Source organism: Dermacentor variabilis, chromosome 7 (assembly GCF_050947875.1).
Source record: "Dermacentor variabilis isolate Ectoservices chromosome 7, ASM5094787v1, whole genome shotgun sequence".
Lineage (NCBI taxonomy): Eukaryota > Metazoa > Arthropoda > Arachnida > Ixodida > Ixodidae > Dermacentor > Dermacentor variabilis.
The window spans coordinates 96,157,132-96,179,010 of NC_134574.1; the positions used below are offsets into that span (position 1 = coordinate 96,157,132).

The following is a 21,879-nucleotide window of genomic DNA, read 5'->3' on the forward strand; positions in this document are numbered from 1 at the left end:
ATTTCCGAGTTCCCCCCTATCCCTTTTATGACAATCTTAATGTAGTTTTTTTTTGCTGCATAGAACTTATTCTGAGCAGTTCTTACCAATACCCCAACAGGATCAAATTATTGGCTCACGTGATAATTCGCTCGCGGGTAGTTTCCGATTCCACACCTATGATATATTAACGGGACTTTTAGGTAAATTTTTGCACTTGCATTGACAGAACTGCAAACATCATAGCAAAATTTGTTTATATATCGATTACTCTCTAAGTTATTCCGACTCTTGTCATATATGTAACGGTGAATCACATCGTTCTCAAGCTTAAACTACCTCAGCTCGTAACAAACCCCTGCAATAGGCGGGCGTGAAGTTCCGCATAAACGTGGTATAATTCGGTTGCAGTATGGGTCAGCACTTTGATAGGAGGCGAACTCAGTGTAGCGATTGGAGGGGAGCCTGTTGATAGGCGCTAGTGGTGACAACGTCAGTGAAGACGTAGTCTCATGGCAGCATGAACTGTAACGCAGAGATTTGCTACCGCATGATAGTGGCAGAGGCCAGCAAGAGAGAGCGTCGGCATCTTGATGTTTCTTGCCGAACTTAAAGATCACGTCAAAATACTATTCTTGCAACCGGAGCACCAAGCGCCCAAAAGCAATCCGGCAAATTTTTCGCCCAGGACAACCAGCATAGCGGGTGATGGTCAGTAACTACGGTAAAGCGGCACCCATAAATATGTGGCAACAATTTATGCACAAACCCTAACTAAAGCAAGAAATTGTTGCTGTGTTATCGAGTAGTTCTGTTGTACTGCGGTTAGTGCGCGAATGGCATACGCAACAACTCTCTCTCGTGAAGCGTTGTCACGTCGCAGGAGGCCGGCACCGGTTCCATGACAACTAGTGTTGGTTTCCAAAAAGGTAAGCGCTTTCATCGAAATGGCAGAAAACGGGGCTGGATGTTGCACGCTTGAGAAATTTTAAAGCAGCCTCAATTTCTTCAGTCCAAGTGAAAAGCGCCCGAGGATGACAGCTTGTCCAGTGACGACGCTATGCTTGTGAATTGTCGTATAAAGTGCCGGAAATAGCACGCGTGTCCAAAGAAACTCCGCATATGTTTTTGATATCCTACACCAGCAACAAGAAGCACAGCAGACATCCTGTCAGGGTCTGGCAGGATGCCGTATTTGATTGTCTTACTGGCAAATCAGCCATTTTTGGTGTTCTGCTTAGGACCAGCTTTTGAAACGCAGGTCAATAGTTTTCCAAACGCTGAAAGTTCTGGCTAAAACTGGAATGAAGAACAAGGACAGGCCACTTCAGGCCATGTAGCACTGTCCCTATCATACGTTCAAAGGTTGCAGGATTGTTACACAACGCTAAGGGCATTACGATTAATACGTACAGTCCGCCTGGTGTTGCAAAGGTGGTTTATCCTTGACTGTTTGGTGCATAGATTTTCCAATAACCCAAAATGAATGCAAGACTTGAGAAATATTCAGCGCCCTGAAGGGAGTCAAGGGCATCGTCGATTATTGGCATGGAGTGCACATCTGTGCGCGTGTTCTTGTTGATTGCTGCATAATCTATGCAAAATTCTAGAGAATTATTCGTCTGGTCTAGCAGAACAGGCGACGACCTATAGCTAGAGGATGGCCGGACAGTGTAGCCTTTGAACATGCCGGTGACGTTCTCGTCAGTGATTTTGCGCTCTGTGCGCGACATGCGGTATGTGCGGTGGGTTTAAAGAAGCTGTTTTCGCTTTCAATGCGACGCACTGCGAGGGAAGTGCGGCCGAGACGCTTCGAGTGGACGTAAGATCTGCGCTTTTTAAATGCCACTTAGACATCTTATTTTTGCGCAATGGTAAGATCGTCCTTTATAGTGGCTGTTAGAGGAGCAGTAGCATGGTCTCCAAAAGGGGAAGGCAAACGTCATACCTCCATGTGAAGGTGCAGTGTCTGTGTAGCATGTGACAGCGGTGCCTTGGGGAATCGCGATCGGCGAGAGATTTGGAAAAAACTTCGTGACAAGCGCATACCTGTCGTGAATCGTCACCAGGGAAGGAGCGATGGTAAGCCCGCTACAGCTGTGTTGACCGAATAGTAGAAGCTATAGCTGACTATTAACGATGGTGTCGTAAGTCAGTATAAGAATATCCTTATGACTAGGTAGAATTATACAATCGGGTACTGTGACGAAATGCAAGGTGTGTCCATCCAGTTCAGTGGAACATTCAGTGTCTCTCATATGAATTACACGTTGACGGCAAGAAATCAAAGCTGGTGCGGATGAGAGGAAGTCTCATCTGAAAATTTACTCGAGGGGACCTCGATAGAGGAGTGCACTGGGGGACTATATATATCGTGAGCGCAACACACCCCAGACTTTGAATTTTATCATCTCCGCATATCACCATCCATTGTATGTCTTCTTTATCTGTATATATCATCATCAGCTTCACAGCTTGATCCTCGCTGTAGCAGCAGGAGTTCGGCTGGAATAAAACGGTTTCTTACAATATATGTAAATTAATTTGAAGAGAAAGGTTGAAGCGGTCTTGAAGACTAAGTTTAGGGCCCTCTACCCAGGTCTTCACTGGCTGTGATTCCCCTCCGAACTGAACCCAGGAATACCGTCTTCACTCCCGTCTTCGAGCTGTCCAGCTATGTCTCGCACGACTTAAACTGTGCTTATCCTATGAGTAAAGTAACTAAATACGCATTAGGATTTACGGGTTTCTGCGCGCACCGTTATGATATGTGGTAAAGCTTGCGCCTTTTTCCAAACCACGTGTACCTAGAGTGAAGGTGTGCGAGGTGAATGGTACGCAATTTTAATAAACGCAGATACGTGTCCGCTTGTGTTTTTTTATTAAATTTGTTGATTCCTCCCTGCCTAGGGTCTTGTGGTAAAGAGCGCATTTTTGACGCTTAAAACGCAAGTGAGCGAGTTTTCGCCATGAAATATTGATGCGGGCAATAAATGAAGTTTATTGTACCAACCGCCATAAAGTGATAGCTTGCGGCTCTAACTACTCTTCCTGTGCACGTTAAAAGTGTATGTAAAATCGTAACATTTCTTAGAGGATCACCAGCGCGGCAGGGGGAATAATTTAACTATTCTGGGCTGCACAATAAATCTAAGTTATTACATTTGCGTCTTAAGATTCATACATTTGTCCGATATAAATTTAAATAAAAATAAGATGGTCAGGATTTAACAAGAGGTAAATTCGGTAACTTACATGTCATCAAGATCGCACACATGACTGCGTGCGAAAGCATATCTTCTACGGTTGTTCTAGCTTTCGCACAAGTTTGCACTTTTGCCTACATCAACAAATGCACTCTTTTCCCCAACAAGTTTAGGAGGAACACGGACAGGCATCATGACTACAATAGGATGCTTTATTACTAAAACGCCTCACCGTATACAGCTCTTTTCTGAGAAAACCAAGTGCGAAAAGTGAGATCCTGTTATTTAAAAGACCCCTAAGTGAACACGAAGACAGCGTTTCAGTCTTAAAAATATAAACAATATGAAAACAAGAAAATATGAATTCGCGTGAAATTACACACTGCCTCTGCAATAATGTTCTTTTATACCTCTGTACTCAATTACTTCTCGTGCCTTCATACGCACGCATTGTTATTGTTCTGAAATTTTGATTTGCGCGATTAACTGCGCACCAAATAATTGAGTCCTCCTTCGAAGAAATTGGTCCTTTTACGAAAGTGAAACGTGTATTTTAAGAACCTATCTCCGCTGCGTCACACATTTCTGAAATACAAGTCCATACATAAGCAGTTCTTTATTAAATACGGCCTCACTCCAAGAGCGAAGCAATGACAGCGATAGCAAGGACGTTAGGCTTATGGGGCTGCCCAGTGTAAACAGCGCCTCAGAGGCTATCAGGCGTCGTAGATTTATCTGACGAGACAGTCAGTTCGTATTTGGCGAGGAATGCTTCGTTATAACTGTGACAACATCTTGCACTTGCCCATACGCATGTCAAGAATTGAGACGCCGAGGTGCCACAAAACGGGTAGCGGTACCACTTTCCGGGAACTTAGAACGTTTAACAGTAAGACACCTCCACGCCCTGGCAGCTTCCTTACCCTTCTCAATGTCCACGGTACCGGCAGTATCGCGCACAAAATTACTCAATGATAAAATAAATGATATCTAAGGAATCCTCATTGGAACTAACGTACATCATTAAGACAATTGCCTAAACAAAGAAAACCTTTCTATTTTTTTGCCTCCTATCTTAGCCATTACGTAGCCAGAAAACCGCAAAAAATAACTGCAAATACCTTTTTGAAGACTATCTCTTTTAGCAGCCGCCTTGGTGTTAAGGCTGCCGGGCATATATCATCGGCAAAATGCTCAGTTAAAATAAATATAGCCAAATATTGCCATTGCCACGAATACATATATAGAAGAGCACAGTTGCTTCTTAAACCAAATCTTTTTTTTTACTTTTTTGTTCTTATTATCCTCATTATATGGCAAACCAATTATCGCCATACTGCTTATTTGCATTATTATTATTGCGTGACGGATGTACAATAGTGGATAGTTCTTTGGTGCGGTTCGACACAGAACACTTTCGCGACAAAAAAGAAACTATGAAAGTGCTTCTTCCTAACTCTCGATGATGGAGCGGCACGCGCGATTCACCTGCGAGCAGCCAGCGGCTGACGCCATCGTTACGTAGTTGACAAAATGCACACAAGCGTACGACGCCAGAAACGCGGTGTTTGAGCGCTGGCAAAGTGCCGTCATCTATACAACAAAAAACAAATGCAGCAATAAACGAGCCGTTCCAGCCCTCAAAAAATGGCTGGCATCTAAGTTTAGAACGCGAATACCGACTGAACGCGACCTTTGTGATACTAAACGGATGCCGACATTTACGCGTTATAGCGCAGGAAAAGGAAATAAGCGCCTATTTCACCGCCGGCACTGCAGCTGCCTATGTACTAGAAGAAAAACAAACTGGACGTGCTGTGTTCGTTGAAATCGACGTGAAATTGAGATTATTGCCGTTGACCAGCTGGAGCTTATCCAAATCCAAAGTCTCAAAACACTGTTGCGAGACACATTCATATACGAACCTCACGCGGCAAGTAGTCAGGGACTAAGAGAAAACTACGAAAGTATACAACGATGGTTAGTTTAACAGATTCCGCCTTTTGAAGCTGCTTGCGCGCCATTTTCTCCCCACACGGTCAATAGCTCTGAGCACAGAGGATTGAGGTCCGCCTGCGCCACCACTTTTACGGCTGGCGCTTCGTCCACGACAAAAGGGAGAGGCCCCGCGGATAGGCAATGGGACGTATCTTCCTTCCTTAACATATGAAGCGGGAGGGGGAGTAGGACACTCGTGCATATACTGCTTGGGGAAGGTCCCCCACTTTGCACACAAGCATTTGATTGCACTTGGTCGTCTCCTCCCCAGGGGGGAAGCGCGGTAGCTACTTCTGAATTCGCACCCGACATTTACAAAACCACTTGCAATGAAAATTATCGTAGCGATTCAAGCGCCAGTGAAAAAATACAACCGGTCACCTGCTGCATGTCGGAGTACTTTATCACTTGCTATAGTTCACACTCAAATCCGCAGTTTTCTTTCCAAGCGTGAACTCGAATCTCGCATTTTATTATCCTCTGCAAGTCGTCTGCTTACCCTTAACGAGGCGTGGCTCACCGCAGACATCAGCGATAATGAATTTCTATTGGACGGACTGAATTTCCGTGCGCGCTCCGACGGCCGCGCTAGATACACGGTTACAGCGGTACATATGGATTCACGATTATTGCGGTACATTGCGGTCATTGTGCTCAATTCGTTCATAAATACACTGTCCACGTGGTGGGCTGTACATTCATTTCAAGCGCCGAGCGATTATCTTGCTCAATCACCAATATCAACCCGAAGCTTCAAATATTACGGGTAATTATCCAAGCTCGTTCACACAACCATACCATCGAATGGTGCTTGTTTGTGACCACGCCACACTACTTGGGATTTTTGCAGCCAAATTACACAATTCCACAAATATAACGACAAAATGGCAATTTGTTTTTATTGCCTGACCTAGCTTGTCACTAATACCCAAAATACCGAGCTTGTCAAAAGACCTAGCTTGCCAAAATACCCAGCTTGACACTGAAGTGACAAGGGCTTGGCAGAATGTACCCAATGCCTCGACTCTAATATCTACAGGGCATCAAAATGGTTATCATACATTTATTATCTTCACAAAATTAGCGAACATCAAGTACTTCTTGCCGGTTAGTCTTTTCCTCATCGAACTCATCGAAGTTCACAATTATCTTCTATATGATCAAATTTCGCACCCATCTCAGATAATGCTCCAGAAGTGAGCGGCCCATAAGGAAAGTGAAGTGAAATCGAAGGTGAACCAGACGTGTAGGCTTTTATTTCTGAAAGAAACAAAATAATCTATGGTACTTTATTCTTATTTAATATATCTATTACAGCACCACACATTTATAAAGGACTTTTACAAAACCTAAAGTAGCGAACTTGAAGAGCAGAAATTGGCAAAGGGGGGGGGGGGGGGGGGGGGGTTCACGTTGGAATCCATGCCACTAAAATGGAGGTTCGGCGAAGAATAAGAATACGAAGTCAGTAGCTGGAAGCGAAACAAATTCTTGTATAAGGTTCTTATTAAAATATTAGTGGTAAAAATTGCGTAAACTTGTAACAGAAATACTTTTACACTAGCTTCTTAGCACGATATGTATTATTATTCGCAGAAGTTGTGCCTAGGGAAACAAAATAAATATTTGTGACTACACATGCTTACGCATTTCATTCTGCGAAACTCAGCAAACCCTGCACGCTTCGTGAAGATTACTCAAGGCTGAAGAGAGTTTATTATATATTTTGGTAGTGGTGTTAACGCTCTCTAGAATGATTCAATGGGATTTTGGCACATTTTCGCGGAGTTCGTACTTAATGTACGAACTCCAGCACCACAGTCTTACCAGCACATCTGCACGGGCTGGTATTTTGTATGTGTTACTTGCGCTAAACTAGTGCGCAGTCATGTACTAATTGTGGCCATGTTGTCCCTGCAAAGTGCTTAATCTCATCCGCCCACCTAACATTCTGCCGCCCTCTGCAGCGCTTCCCTTCCCTTGGAATTCATTCCGTAACTCTTAATGACCATCGGTTATCTCCCCTCCTCATTACATGTCCTGCCCATGCTCATTTCTTTTTCTTGATTTCAACTAAGATATCATTTATTCGCGTTTGTTCCCTCACCCAATCTGCCCTTTTCTTATCCCTTAACGTTACACCTATCATTGTTCTTTCCATAGCTCGTTGCGCCGTCCTCAATTTAAGTAGGACCCTTTCCTAAGCTTCCAGGTTTCTGTCCCGTACTTGACTACTGGTAAGGCTCAGCTGTTATAAACTTTTCTCTTGAGGGATAATGGCAATCTGCTGTTCATGATCTGAGAATGCCTGTCAAACGACCCCTCAGCCCATTCTTATTCTTCTGATTATTTTATTCTCATAATCCGGATCCGCAGTCACCACTAAGTCCTAAGTAGATGTATTCCCTTACCACTTCCAGTGCCTCACTACATATCCTAAACTGCTGTTCTCTTCCGAGTATGTTAAACATTACTTTAGTTTTCTGCAGATTAATTTTTAGACCAACCCTTCGGCTATGCCTCTCCAGGTCAGTGAGCATGCATTGCAGTTGGTTCCCTGAGTTACTAAGCAAGGCAATATCATCAGCGAATCGCAAGTTACTAAGGTATTCTCCATTACCTCTTATCCCCAATTCTTCCCAATCCAGGTCTCTGAATACCTCCTGTAAACACGCTGTGAATAGGATTGGAGAGATCGTATCTCCCTGCCTGACGCCTTGCCTGACGTCTGCCTGACGTGCCCTGCCTGACGCCTTTCTTTATTGGGAATTTGTTGCTTTCTTTATGTAGGACAACGGTTTTGTGGAGCCGCCATAGATGTCTTTCAGTATTTTTACATACGGCTGATTCCGAATGCCTCCATGACTGCTGAAGTTTCGACTGAATCAAACGCTTTCTCGTAATCAATGAAAGCTACATGTAAAGGTTGGTTATATTCCGCACATTTTTCTTTCACCTGATTGATAGTGTGAATATGGTCTATTGATGAGTAGCCTTCGCGGAATCCTGCCTGATCCTTTGGTTGACGGAAGTCTAAGGTGCTACTTATTCTATTTGCAATTACCTTAGTAAATACATTGTAGGCAACGGACAGTAAGCTGATCGGTCTATAATTTTTCAAGTCTTTGGCGTCCCCTTTCCTATGGATTAGGATTATGTTAGCGTTTTTCCTAGATTCCGGTACGCTCGAAGTCATGAGGCATTGCGTATACAGGGTGTCCAGTTTCTCTAGAACAATCTGCCCACCATCCTTCAACAAATCTGCTGTTACCTGATCCTCCCCAGCTGCCTTCCCCCTTTACATAGCTCCCAAGGCTTTCTTTACTTCTTCCGGCGTTACCTGTGGGATTTCGAATTCCTCTAGACTATTCTCTCTTCCATTATCGTCGTGGGTGCCACTGGTACTGTATAAATCTCCATAGACCTCCTGAGCCACTTGAACTATCTCATCCATATTAGTAATGATATTGGTGGCTTTGTCCCTTAACGCACACATCTGATTCTTGCTAATTCCTAGTTTCTTAATCACTTCTTTAGGCTTCCTCCGTTCCTGAGAGCATGTTCAATTCTATCCATATTATTTTTACTTATGTCAGCTGTCTTACGCTTGTTGATTAACGCCGAAAGTTCTGCTAGTTCTATTCTAGCTGTAGGGTTAGAGGCTTTCATATATTGGCATTTCTTCGTGAGATCTTTCGTCTCCTGCGATAGCTAACTGGTATTATGTCTAACGGAGTTACCACCGACTTCTATTGCACAATCCTTAAAGATGCCCACAAGATTGTCGTTCATTGCTTCAACACCAAGGTCTTCTTCCTGAGTTAAAGCCGAATACCTGTTCTGTAGCTGGATCTGGAATTCCTCTAGTTTCCCTCTTACCGCTAACTCATTAATTGGCTTCTTGTGTACCAGTTTCTTCCGTTCCCTCCTCAAGTCTAGGCTAATTCGAGTTCTTACCATCCTATGGTCACTGCAGCGTACCTTGCCGAGCACGTCTACATCTTGTGTGATGCCAGGGTTCGCGCAGAGTATGAAGTCGATTTCATTTCTAGTCTCGCCGTTCGGGCTCCTCCACGTCCACTTTCTGCTATCCCGCTTGCGGAAGAAGGTATTCATTATCCGCATATTATTCTGTTCCGCAAACTCTACTAATAACTCTCCCCTGCTATTCCTAGTGCCTATGCCATATTCCCCCACTGCCTTGTCTCCCGCCTGCTTCTTGCCTACCTTCGCATTAAAGTCACCCATCAGTATAGTGTATTTTGTTTCGACTTTAGCCATCGCAGATTCCACGTCTTCATAAAAGCTTTCGACTGCCTGGTCATGAAGACTGGATTTAGGGGCGTAGACCTGTACAACCTTCATTTTGTACCTCTTATTGAGTTTCACAACAAGACCAGCCACCCTCTCGTTATTGCTATAGAATTCCTGTATGTTACCAGCTATATTTTTATTAATTGGGAATCCGACTCCTAGTTCTTATCTGTCCGCTAAGCCCAGGTAGCACATGATGTGCCCGCTTTTTAGCACTGTATATGCTTCTTTTGGCCTCCTAAATTCACTGAGCCCTATTATATCCCATTTACTCCCCTCTCATAGTACTGCTAGACTCGCCTTACTAGATAACGTTCTAGCGTTAAACGTTGCCAGGTTCATATTCCTATGGCGGCCTGTCCGGAGCCAGGGATTCTTAGCACCCTCTGCTGCGTCGCAGATCTGACCACCGCCGTGGTCAGTTGCTTCGCAGCTGCTGGGGAATGAGGGGCGGGGTTTGAATGTTGGGTTCATACAGGAGGTTGTGGCCAAGTACTGCACCAGGGTGGCCAATCCTGCTCTGGTGAGGGAGTGCGTTACCGGTTCCGGTCACCGAGATCAGGCCACACTGCAGGCCTGTTTATGCAATTTTATCAACACGCGGACTTTTTAAAATCCGGTGGAAAATTCCGCGGCACCGGGATTTGAACCACGAACCTCTCTCACGCGAGGCGGGTGTTCTACCTTTACGCCACCGCTTCTGCGCGACATTGCATTACCGTTGCGAAAATTATGTTGAACGAAGTTTATAATGAATTTCGCAAATTGGGCCGTGAGGTCGAATCGGCTGCTTTTACCGGCTTTTCTTAAAATAAACGTGTCTTGCAAGGCCAGCCAACTAAACTGTTCTAATCAACCGCAGGTACCGGCCGCAGCCCAGTTCTTGCGTGTTGTTAAAAAAAGGTCACGTTATCGCTGCCTTCTACTTACTTTTCTCTGATTGGGCTTCCTCGGGCTGTCACTCGCTCTTGCGAGCTAGACATCTGGCGATACGAAAAAATCTAGGCATTCTCACTGCACTGCAAGAATGCACTGAAGACACGTACGACACACCAACCCATTTGCGATCCACTTGGAGTTTATGAGCACAAACACATTCTCGTTTAAGGAATCGTCGTGCTTTATTGAACAAACATCGGGTGGCAGCGCATCACTATGGCAGCGTGCCGGCGAGGAGGCGGAATGTCATTTCTGACTGCACGTTTAGACTCATTGTCTGCGGCATGAGGTGCCTTCTAACCACGGTAAGTGAAGCTTCACGGAACCAAAGGGAGGATTCGTTCCTTGAGTCAAAGCAGCCGCTTCTTTCCGATCTTCCACGATGAAGCGGCGGCTGGCCGGCGCATGGTGCCGAGGGCAGCAAAATGCACATATTCTGCGTAAAGCTCTATCAGCACGTGTATTGAGGTACACCCGTGAAGGTGTGCATGAACCTCGAACGCGCTCTGCATAAAAGACTTCGTGCTGTCGCGAGTACTGCGAGCAGCAAGCAACAGTTAAGCAACATGTGTTTTAATATGCAGCAGAAGCTTGATGTGGGCGAGTTGGTTTTGCATACTTGAAGAAAACAGCGCTACGAAGAGGCGGACTAAAAGAGGAGCATGTGGGATGGACAAGGCGCTACTTCCACCTAAATGTTTTTTGAAGAAACAGGCTTTTAAATAGATACAACCTGGAATGGACCATCGTGACATCCCGACCTCCCTATCTCATTATAAATGCTATCTATTTTTCGGTAAGCGTCACTGAAGGGCAGCTAATGCATGTGCCCTCGGCCTTTGCAATGTAGAAAGCTTCTAATATCTCCCGTTCCAGTCGATCTCTAGACCGTGCCAAAACCTACGCAAGAACTTGCACAAAAGGAAGTTGTTGCTGAACACGAACTATGAATTCATAACCTACGTTCTACGTGCCGCAAATGCATCATATTCGCTGTCAAAAGCAGGAATCACTGACCTGCACGGCGTTTATTGTACAGATTGTGAAACGCATCGGTTTCGGCCTTCGATGGCAGGTTAGCGAGGGCAAAATTTCCCGCGGATATTCCTTCGTCTGTCGCTATTACCGTGGCGCGGTACATTGCGTACAGCGTTGCATACGCGCTCATTTCACGAACTTCAGTTCCTCTTGTCCCACCTGGCCACACCAACATCCGGTAGGGCACGGTCCAGATAACGCAGCGCAACAAAACACGAAGACCAACGCAAACCTGCCCACGCAGCGCCTTTGCCACGGCACGAAACCTACGGAGTAACAAGTGTGAGCACACAGAACCAAAACAAAGCCGCCGTTGTGGCCTGAAAGGCGTAGCCGTTGCGCCAAAGAAAAAAAGGGCAGAACCTACAACGTCATTTCAGCCACACTTTTCTCCCAGCGCGCGGAGAGGGGAGTGGCTCTCCTCAGTTTCCTTCCTCCATGGTGCACGCCGTTTGCTTGAGAGCTTCCTGCGTTTTCTGCGTTCTTTGTCTGCTTCGCTGTGACATCTTTGGAATATTCCTGCGTGTTGCTCGCTTTTTAAGGGCTTTTTGCCTCGAAGAAAGACATGATCGCCTCCGACTCAGCGACATCAAGGGTGAGCGCGTGTTTCGAATTACCCTCGTTCGTCGATTGCGACGCGGTGAACGGAAGTGCGGAAATTATTTCAGCGCTTGTGCGTGTCTTCCGCGCGCTTCTTTTCTATTTTTCATTCCTAGTACTATCCTTCCGTTGCGAGAATTGGTTGTAGAGCACTAGATTTGGGGTATATAACATGGAGTTTTGTCCTGGTTTAACTTTACATTCCGCTTGTGGTGTCGTAAGGCAGCTATGTGGTGCCAGCTAAAACAGGGCATGTTGTAAGCCATGATTTCTGATACGGTGTTTGAGCACCGATTGAGTTAGCCTTATTAAAGGGAAGCTGAAGAGTCTGTCGAATTCAATAAGACGCTCATATACGGATGCGGGAACATTATAAACCATGTAGGTAAAATTTGGGTTTTTTTTTTTTCAATTAGGAGCGTACGTAATCGTCGGTTAAAATTGCGCTGTAGCTCCGCCCCCCGTCGAATGCCGCGCGCAGTGCCTGACCGTGCTTGTTTCTGCGTGCGTGCCATCGTAATCAGCTTCGATCGACCCTGCATTCCTTTGTTGGTGCGTCTGCGTGTATGTAGAGTGGTAGTATACGGCCAGCCCTGCAATTCGGCCTGCGCAGTTGCTGTATATGGCCACACGATGAGAGAGGACGACTTGCCACTAGCAGGCTTTCTAAACGCAGCGCGAAACGATCGGAGCAACGAAAACAAAGACGGCACGAGTGCGGACAGACAGATGATAACTGGTCTTGGAAGGCCTTATTAAAACACGGACTCCCCAAACCTGGATTTCGGTTTACTGCGAGCTCCTTCGTGTTAGCACGCTCAACGGAAGGTGCATGTTTATCTGCCGCCCTTGACGCAGGTTTCGTCGCAAAGCGCCGAGAATTTTCTATTTGCACGTGTGTTGTAAAACAGCCTGCATGCAACTACCATAACGCAGTGCAAATGTAGAGTTTGCATGTGCTGGAAAGCCGGCGCACGCTAGGACGCTACGCTCACCCCTTCTCTCGCGCACAGCGAAAAACCAACCGTCTCACGTAGCCGACGGAATTCGCAGCCTTTACGACTTCGGTTACGAGTATTGTGCGGATGGCGCAAAGATGAAGGTCACTACACGTACTGCATGAACCGGGAAGCTTTTCACGCGTTTAAACCGTCTTTGTAGATTGCTGACAGCTTTGTACAGCGCAAAAATGCCGACGATCGCATCCCCGCTTACGTTCCACGAGGAGGCAAGCAGGAACACAACACTACAGTTGTTTCACCGGAAACGAACTCACTAGATCGGCGAAAGATCGGCGAGATCACTAGATCCCTTTGCAAAAAAAAAAAACATACTGAGGAAAGATCATTTCCAACACGAGGAGATCCCAAGACTTCGCTTTCGTTCGAGTCGAAAGCACAGCTCGCACCAGCATCGTTTGCTTCTTCGAGAGGCCGGCTCTTCGCAATCGGCTCGTACATGTAGGGAGTAACGCCGAACTCCTCAGAAAAACGCAGTCTCTCTAAATTTTCCATTACCGTCTCAGAAAAACAGCACCAAACTACCTGGCACCGCGCTTCATGTGAAGCGGCAGCGGTCAGTTCGGACGAACACTAGTGTTGAGGTCACGAGGCGCCCGGCCAATCACAGGTGGAAACGAGACGCGCGAGCTGGGCGTGTCCGCTGCTGCACTTTTCGTCGAAGTAAAATATATTTGCGCTTTATTTCGCTCAATTTCAATACGATATTCGAATTCGGAGGGTTTAAAACCATTATGTACATATGTTCACTCATTTTTTAGAATACCTTTCAGCTTCCCTTTAATGAGCGCAAAACAATGCGACGTGAAATGATCCGATCTGTGCCGCAATCGAAGATAATTCGTTTGCGCCATGATATCTAGTACAAGGCGTGTGAGCGGGCTTGTAGCAATGAGGGGTGGTGGGATCGGCGAAAATGTATTCTGTTGCGCTGTTCCCTTCAGGATCGAGTGAGTACGCGCTGCTTCAAGGTCGCCATCTGACACGCCGTGTGGCGGACGTTCGCGCGATAGGAAAACAGAGGAGGCTATTGCGCAATAATAATAAAGAGTTTCAAGGTTGTACATGCGATTCTATGCAATACGTGAGATACATTAGGGGTGGTGGCACAGAGTGCTGCGAAATTATCGAGTTATACGCCTTGCCAGCCCCGCGGGTTTTGTTTTCCACCAGTTCGCGCGCATTCAACTTTCTTTTTTCATCTTCTCCGTTCGATGCCATGGAGTGCTCCGCGCGAACGGCTTCGCGTAGGCGCTCCTTGCATTCACGGAAAGGCAGATTTCATGGCACTCCAGGTCATACTTTACGCGAATGAAACATTCAAAATATTGTGATTTCGTGAAATTGCAGCATTTCCCACTTCAGTAACTGAATGATTTAACAAAGTCTTAAAATCAGTAAAGGAGCAAGATGCGTGGCATATCTGCCTTGTCCTCCCATTGTGTTTCGAGGCGGCATGTATACGTTATCGGCAACATAAACATCAATAATTAGCAAAGCTTCTTGTGACCTTAGAAGCAGCTAGTCATGACGGAAAGCTATTTTTGCTTTGAATCTGAGCAATATAGGGAGAATAGACTGAAAGGGGAGCGCATCGTTGTGAACTAAATGGCGACGCTTTGCCACAAGCTTGGAATAATGCTTTGTCGATAGAGCAGTTCTGTGAAATACTTTCTTTCAGAGAAAGCGAAACTTCAGTAGCATAAGGTAGACGGGGAGTAAAAGAACGTAACACTGTGGTTTTATGTTAAGGAGCTGCCTTTAACATGTAGCATTATCAGTTAAGTAGATGCGTGGAAATATTTTTTAAAATAAGTAGAGGATTGTGAAATAAATTACTTGACAAGCTCACACCGCCATTGGCAAGAGCAGCCAATACTTTAGTGTATTCAATGATTAGTCATTTCTATCTGTCCATTTATATCAGCCTAATGGTGAATGTAGCTCTTTTGATTGTTGTGTTTGCTGCATTGTGGCCTCACGTTTTAATACTGACATCTTTTTTCAGATTCAAAATGAGCTGGGAGAGGCCCCAGCTGGAACCCTAACGATGAATTCTTTGGCCATCCTTTCTGTGGCGTCACCATGATCAAATACAGTGATGCTGTGAAAATGTACTGCCGGAAGCAGAAAAAAAAACAACATTGCTGATGCAACTGCAAGGGATTTCGTCCAGTGATCAATTGGTGCAGAGTGCCTCCATTAGGAGTCATGGTGCCTTTAAGCACTCAGCTGAAAGGCTTTGCAACTGCACCCGGACTGGGAGTAAATTTCAATGTCCCTCGTGAACATATTAAACGCAGAATGTGCCTCTTTAGTGTATATGCCTGATATAACAGGGGCGTTCAGAAACTTAGCGTGGACATTAGTGCTCTACATGAGTGCATATCTTTCTAGTTTTACCAGAATGAAGGTATTCTGACCTATGTCATACAGCATTGCACTGCTAGGGGCGTCAAACCAGAACAGCAGCACCCATTGAGAAAGTTGGCTGAAGAACAAGCAATGATAGGGGCATTCCTCATTTGATGGGCCGAATTCCAGAAAGATTGATGCCGAGCTTAACAGTGAGCATTGCCGGTCACAACATACTGTAGCCAGCATGGCATGAATCTCCTTGGCATTATGTCTCTTTAAGATACAAAAATTGCATCACTGCTCATAAAATAACTGGAAATTTGGAGGTTGAGGGGAAGTGGCAGGGCTTCCCTCTGGAGCAGCGAGTGCATGCCCTTAGCTATACTGATAATCCTACCTTAAAGAGAACCAGTGATGCTTGTTAACCTATCACGCAGCCAAGTGCATTCCATGTTTTGTATTAAGGGGACACTAATGACACCTTAAATCAACTTAAAATAAAGCATCGTTTTAAATATATACTTCTGTATATTTCGTGTTAGTTGCTTGATTATTAGAGAAAATAAAGCTCAAAATTCAATTTTCTGAGTATCGCCCCAAAATCTTCGTGCTGACATCTCATTGTCACATTATGGATTCCAAGTATTTTTTCAAACTTGGGCTGTATTTCTTCTGTAAATGTTCCCGATGCTTCTTATTTTGGGATTTTGGGAAAACGATGCAAAACATCTTTATTTGTAAAAAGAATTGTTACACCTGAATGGACATCATCAATATCCATGACGTCACAGCAAGCTGGTGTGGTAACTTGAAGGCAGCACCGCCCCCAATCTTTCCTCTGACAGCTTTTAGAGTTTGCTTAGCCTCTTGTCACGGTACGAGTCAATCTCTCGAATTGCAGGAAGGTCATTTACAGATACATCAAAAATAATGTTTCTCGTTAGTGCTTTCATGCCGTAGTTGCTTAGAGGCGTTGGCACAGCGTCGCTAAGCGTGAGGTCACAGGATCAAACAACCGCATTTTGATGGAGGTGAAATGCGAAACTGCCCATGTGCCGTGCAGCCTGATTTGGTAAAAATTAATCCATGGTTCCCCACTATGGCGGGCCTCGAGATCAGAATGTCGTTTTGTCACTTAAAATGCCAGAATTTAATTAATTTAATTTTACTTTAGTGCTCCTTTAAGCTGTAGAATTCATGATATCCGCAAAAACTCATTCTAAAAATATTCTCTATAAAGATTAAATAAGCAGTAGATATAAATGTATATTTATGTTTTGAATTGTGGTGATACGTGTTCACTATTAGAACGGTGGCACAACGAGACAAACAGAACTGTAATCATTGTGTGAGGACACAACGATGCACATCGAGGAAATGAACGAGTCTCCATAGGTCCCTGACGTGGACATCAACTGACTGTCCACAAACTTCTGAGTTCACTCCGTGATCTTGGGCAGACTGTGCTTTGCGAGTCGATAAATTTAATTGAGGTGGTGGTTGGCACATACTGTCTTTGCGGCTTATGTACATTTCATGCAGTGGAGTGTAATCTCACAGCAAGCGAACCTGATGTGTAGTGGTAATCTTAGTAATGATCGACAGTCATGTCCCTCTTCGAGCTCCTAATGCTGCTTGCAAACGCAAGCAGCAGCAGTTCCCCAAGATAGCGTGAAGGAGATTCATTGAAAAGTGGCATATACCCAGGGTCGCATACCCAGTCTCCCAAGCTCTTCTGACGATTGATTTGGAACTCTTCCCTCAACATAACAGCCCAATCTCTCCAATAGACCATGGGCTACCCATAAACACCTAAAAATATGAAGTATGCTGAGAATGGTAGTCACAATAAAGAGTACTAGATGGGCATTAGCGCAAGCTCTTTGGCCTATTGGTGCATGATGAACTTGAAAAAGGGGGGTACCAGGAAAACAAAGGACGCGAACACACGGAAAATGCGTTAGACAGGGACGGACCTTGGTCCGTCCCAACGCCCTTCCCTGTCTAATGCCGTTTCCTTGTGTGCGCGTCCTTTGTGTTTCGCTGGTGCCCCCCCTTTTCAAGAACTAGATGTTTTGAATATTTTGGTTTATTATTCTTGTTTGTGCTGGATTGCTTTTCTGAAACACGTGGCATCCAGACAGCATAAAAAGCTTGTAAGAAGTCAAGTTTAGCATTCTAGATTTGCAACAGGTAGTTTTGCAATTTATTTGCAGTAGGGCTGTTGTGTAAATGTGCTTGAAAGGCTTAAAACTGCTTTGCTAACATTTACTTAAACATGCAGGTTCACTTAGGTTGGAGGAGTGCACATTGAGGAGGTTATCCTAGCACAGCTTACCATGGCATGCCATGCTGGACCAGGGAAGTTTGCAAGGGCCTTGCGTCACCATATGCACACAGAGGATGAGCTCATGGGCCAATTGCGCTTTGGAAGTAATATCAAGGGGCAAAAGAGTCTCTCGACCCCACCGGGATCAACGCTGGTATAGGCAAGAACCATATATCCTTTCCGGTTGCATTTTTACTTTGACATTTTGCTTATTAAATTAGCAACTTGCAATTGGCATAACAAACGACTTTTGAGTAGTCCATGTGTGCAGTTGTGTGCTACAATAGCCTACCATTTGGAATCACTGTTCATTGATCTTAAGTGCCTAATGCCACCACACTCACATGCTTCTAAAATTTAAAGGTTGCCTTCATTGCCAGAAGTTTTTGGTGGCTCTACCAAATGAAATGAAACTGCATTTGCGCATTAGCCGTGCTGCTTGGCTGTCATTGCAACAAAGAACTGTCTGTGAAGCATGCTCCAAATCTAGTAGCATGGAGGACATGTTTAAGTAGCCTGAAAGTGTTATTCTAACACACGAATTGCGGAGAAGCTATGCTCAAGTGTGGTTACTGCTCAGCTCGAGGAACAGCACGTTCACTAGATTTCAGCAATCAAAACAGCTCTCCTGGTTCCTGGATGTGAAACAGTAGCTTCACTAATTTTAACAGACCACATTGAATTAAAGTTGCTCCTATCTTGAAGGAGGTCCACGGGATGCCAGACAGCAGCCTTTCAGCAGAGGGATCATGAGTTGTGTGGCAATTTTCTTTTGGTTCGTTCAATCAAAGAAACAACAGGGACAGAGTCGCCAGCATCACTGTCAACAGTACCATGTTTAGTGGATGCCTACTCATTCTAAGCAACCAACCTACGGCTCGTATTTATTAACGCGCACTTTATAACTTTGCATTTTAAGATATGAAAAAATATTTATGTGGCTTCTGCCCGTATACTTCAATAAATTGAAAATAGGCTCTTGGTGACTACTGTATAAAGATTCTTATAGACCATCAGACATGTCCAATACTCCCATTCAGAAATTGTAGGAATTCTTTCCCGCGTCCTTACTTCACTTGCGTATTTACAGGGTTATTATTAACCATTGCAAAGTAGATTATGGGCTTAAATTTATCAAGAAGATGAATGGGCTCTCTCGTTGCTCTTGTTTAGCTCGTTGAGGATCACATCTTAGGTAGAAATATGCCTCTCCAATTTAGGAGAGGCATATATATTTCTAGTGGTGTCCAAATACTCAAAACTTTCGAATTGAACAGTGTCCTATTCGAATTCATCTTTGCTTAGAACACTATTTGTAAATGCGAATATTATTCAAACATTTCAAAACACCAATAAAACATAAAATTTGAGCCAAGGTATGGTAAATTTTCACCTCCAATAACATGGTATAGACATAAAATGGGAGAACTTGCACGAATAGCGGACCAGACTACGTTACTTAGGTACCTCTACTTTAGAGGCAATACAGCAATCATTTATGCTTACTGAAGAGTCCTGTGAATGTGAAAAAACTTTTTGGTGCTCCATTTGTGCTTTTAATTAAGAGCTCTTCATAACATAGTATGCAATGACAGAAACATGCTAACTTTAAGAGTACTAGGATGTGAACCTAATTTTACGGTTTTTGTGATATCAGCTGTTCATTGTTAAGAAGTTATGGAATATTCGATTTGCTTCTGGCATTATTCGATTTTGTCTCAAAAACAACTACTCGCACATCCCTAATATTTTAATTGCAGATTTGAGTTCTTCAGAGAGACCTTTCGGGAAAAAAAAACTGGTAAATAATTGAAGCGAAAATAAAGCGGCAAAACCCTTTTAGTATTTGACGTTTTACATGTTTTATTTTTATATGCAGGATGAAGCAGCATAACTTTCTTGTGTAATGTAACTTACAAAAACATGTTTTACAGTAAACTAGGTGAAATGGCAACACTCCTCAACTACTGCAATGACAGACACCAAGGAGCTAAGTGAAAAATCAGTTTTGGAGGAACCCAAGGGGTGACAGCACAACCAGAACATTTTCTAGTAGTCCCAGAAGGTTGCAGCACCTCCAGAGTGATGCTATTCAACACTTTGTTTTGAAAAGGCACATTTTTCAAAATGTTCCATCGCAGCCACAGATGTACGGCCGTGAACCTCAAAGGGTTAAAGAAGTCAGTCCTCTGCCGTATGGCTCATAGAAGACTGAGAATTTCTTCGTATCTGTCACATTCTGCATATGCAATGACCACCAGCTTGGTGCACAACTACAGGTAATTCTCATTATCACAGTTGTTAAGTCATTGAGGCAGAACACACTTTGCAGTAAGCAGTATTTTCTTTAAAGCAGAGTGCTAAGCCATTGTAAGGTGAGACGTGGAGTCCAATTGCATGTGAACTCGTGAAACCTAACTTCAAGTGAAGCCACACTTAATTCTAGTGAAATGTCAGTATTGTATTTGGAGCACGGAAAAGTGCATTCAAGTGCTACACATTTTAATTATGAAAGTAGCAAGAAATACTTTTAATTGCCATAGTTTAGATTTGATTAGACACAGGCAATTTTTTTTCACCATTTTGTTTCTAAGCAAGCAAAGTTCGCATCTTCGACATTGAGGATATTCATGAAATTATTTTGCTACAGCATGTTGCTCCTCTTTTCCCTTTTCTGCATTTGACACTTACTGGAGTCATGTGCCACATTGAATAAATTTAAATGGTCATGCTGCGAAGCTGTACCCACGGAAAGTTGGAATTAAGCAAGACAAATACATGAATCTATTTCATTATAACGAAGGCATACTGTATGCCACGCCCTTGCATGTGGAAGTTGCTTTTTAAAACTTGTTCTGCCTTTTTGTTGTTTTTGCAGGCTTCACATTTCGCAAATTTCCTGGTGCCAACATGCCCTATGTAAAGAACTCTTGCTTTCCTTCTCGCATGAGACCAAAAGCCTCTGGAGAGTCCAAGTTTGACAGCTCAAACGAAATACAAATGTTGTGCTTTTGTAACTCTGCATTACTATGTTGGTTTATGTTTACGTTAGTCTCCCGAAGAGCCCAATTTAAATTTCTCATACGAGCATACAAATGTTGTGCCTTTCTATGCCTTCGCATTTTATGTTAATTTTATTTATGTTAATTATGCTGGTCTTCTGAGAAGCCCCCATTGGATTGCTTGATCCAGAACACAAGTGTTCTGCTTTGTTATATTTCCCCAAATTTTGTTTGCTTTTGACATATTTCCAGCAAGGATAGTATTTCGTTATTCTGATATTTTTTAAGTATCTTCAGTCAGTTCATACCAAACCACCCAGTTGTGCGAAGAACTGTTTCAATATGGCCAACCGTTTCAAGTTTGCTTGATGCTAAAAAAGTGGGTACAATGAGAAAATTTTTGAGAAAGTTGCTTTCACATACACCTGAGTCATTCCAGGGCAACCAACTAGCATTTTTTTTACCATCACGGATATAGATGAAAAAATTTCGATGTGTTTGTTGTAGCTCCGAACTCTATTTCCCCATTTATTTTCCTTCCTAAAAATATTTTATAATTTTTGCAAAAATTTATTGTTCTTGCCCAGCTAAGCTAGAAGGCACTGATCCATGTTTCTTTTCCAAGGGAAATTGTATGATCCAGACAATAAGATGGTGTTCATGTCAAGAGACTGAAGTGATGTGACTGCTAAAATTGCAAAGTTTGAATTTGTTTCTCTGAACAAAGGAAAATACAGAAGGCACAAAATAAATATAGAATAGCAGCCTAGATGACTTCAGATTGCCGCAAAATATTTGAAGCCTTGGAGATTCAGTTGATCACACAAAAAGAACTAAAGTTCAAATGTTTTGCAAAGAGCTTCATGTTGAAGGTGAACAAATTAGCTTTAGTGGCCAGCGCAAAAGTACATTTCACGCATCATTATATAGGCCTACATGTCCGATATGCATGTGACAAGTTATGAAAAGGTATCTTTAGTGGGATAAATTATTTTTATAATGTTAATTTGTGGATCACACGTACCGCATCAATATATGAAGCCATGTCATCTAGCAAGGAAAGATTGTTAAAATAATTAGCCACAATAACTAGTGAA

General features: G+C 43.7%; 1 protein-coding gene across 1 annotated transcript in view; it reads right to left on the minus strand.

Moving 5' to 3' along the window:
- The window catches only part of LOC142586950 (uncharacterized), a 113,515-nt gene extending 110,185 nt beyond the window's left edge, over window positions 1-3,330 (minus strand). The window contains exon 1 of the transcript XR_012829314.1: window positions 3,235-3,330. The gene's annotated coding sequence lies outside the window, so the exon portion shown is untranslated. The remainder of the gene's footprint in view (window positions 1-3,234) is intronic.
- Between the last annotated feature and the right edge of the window lie 18,549 nt (window positions 3,331-21,879).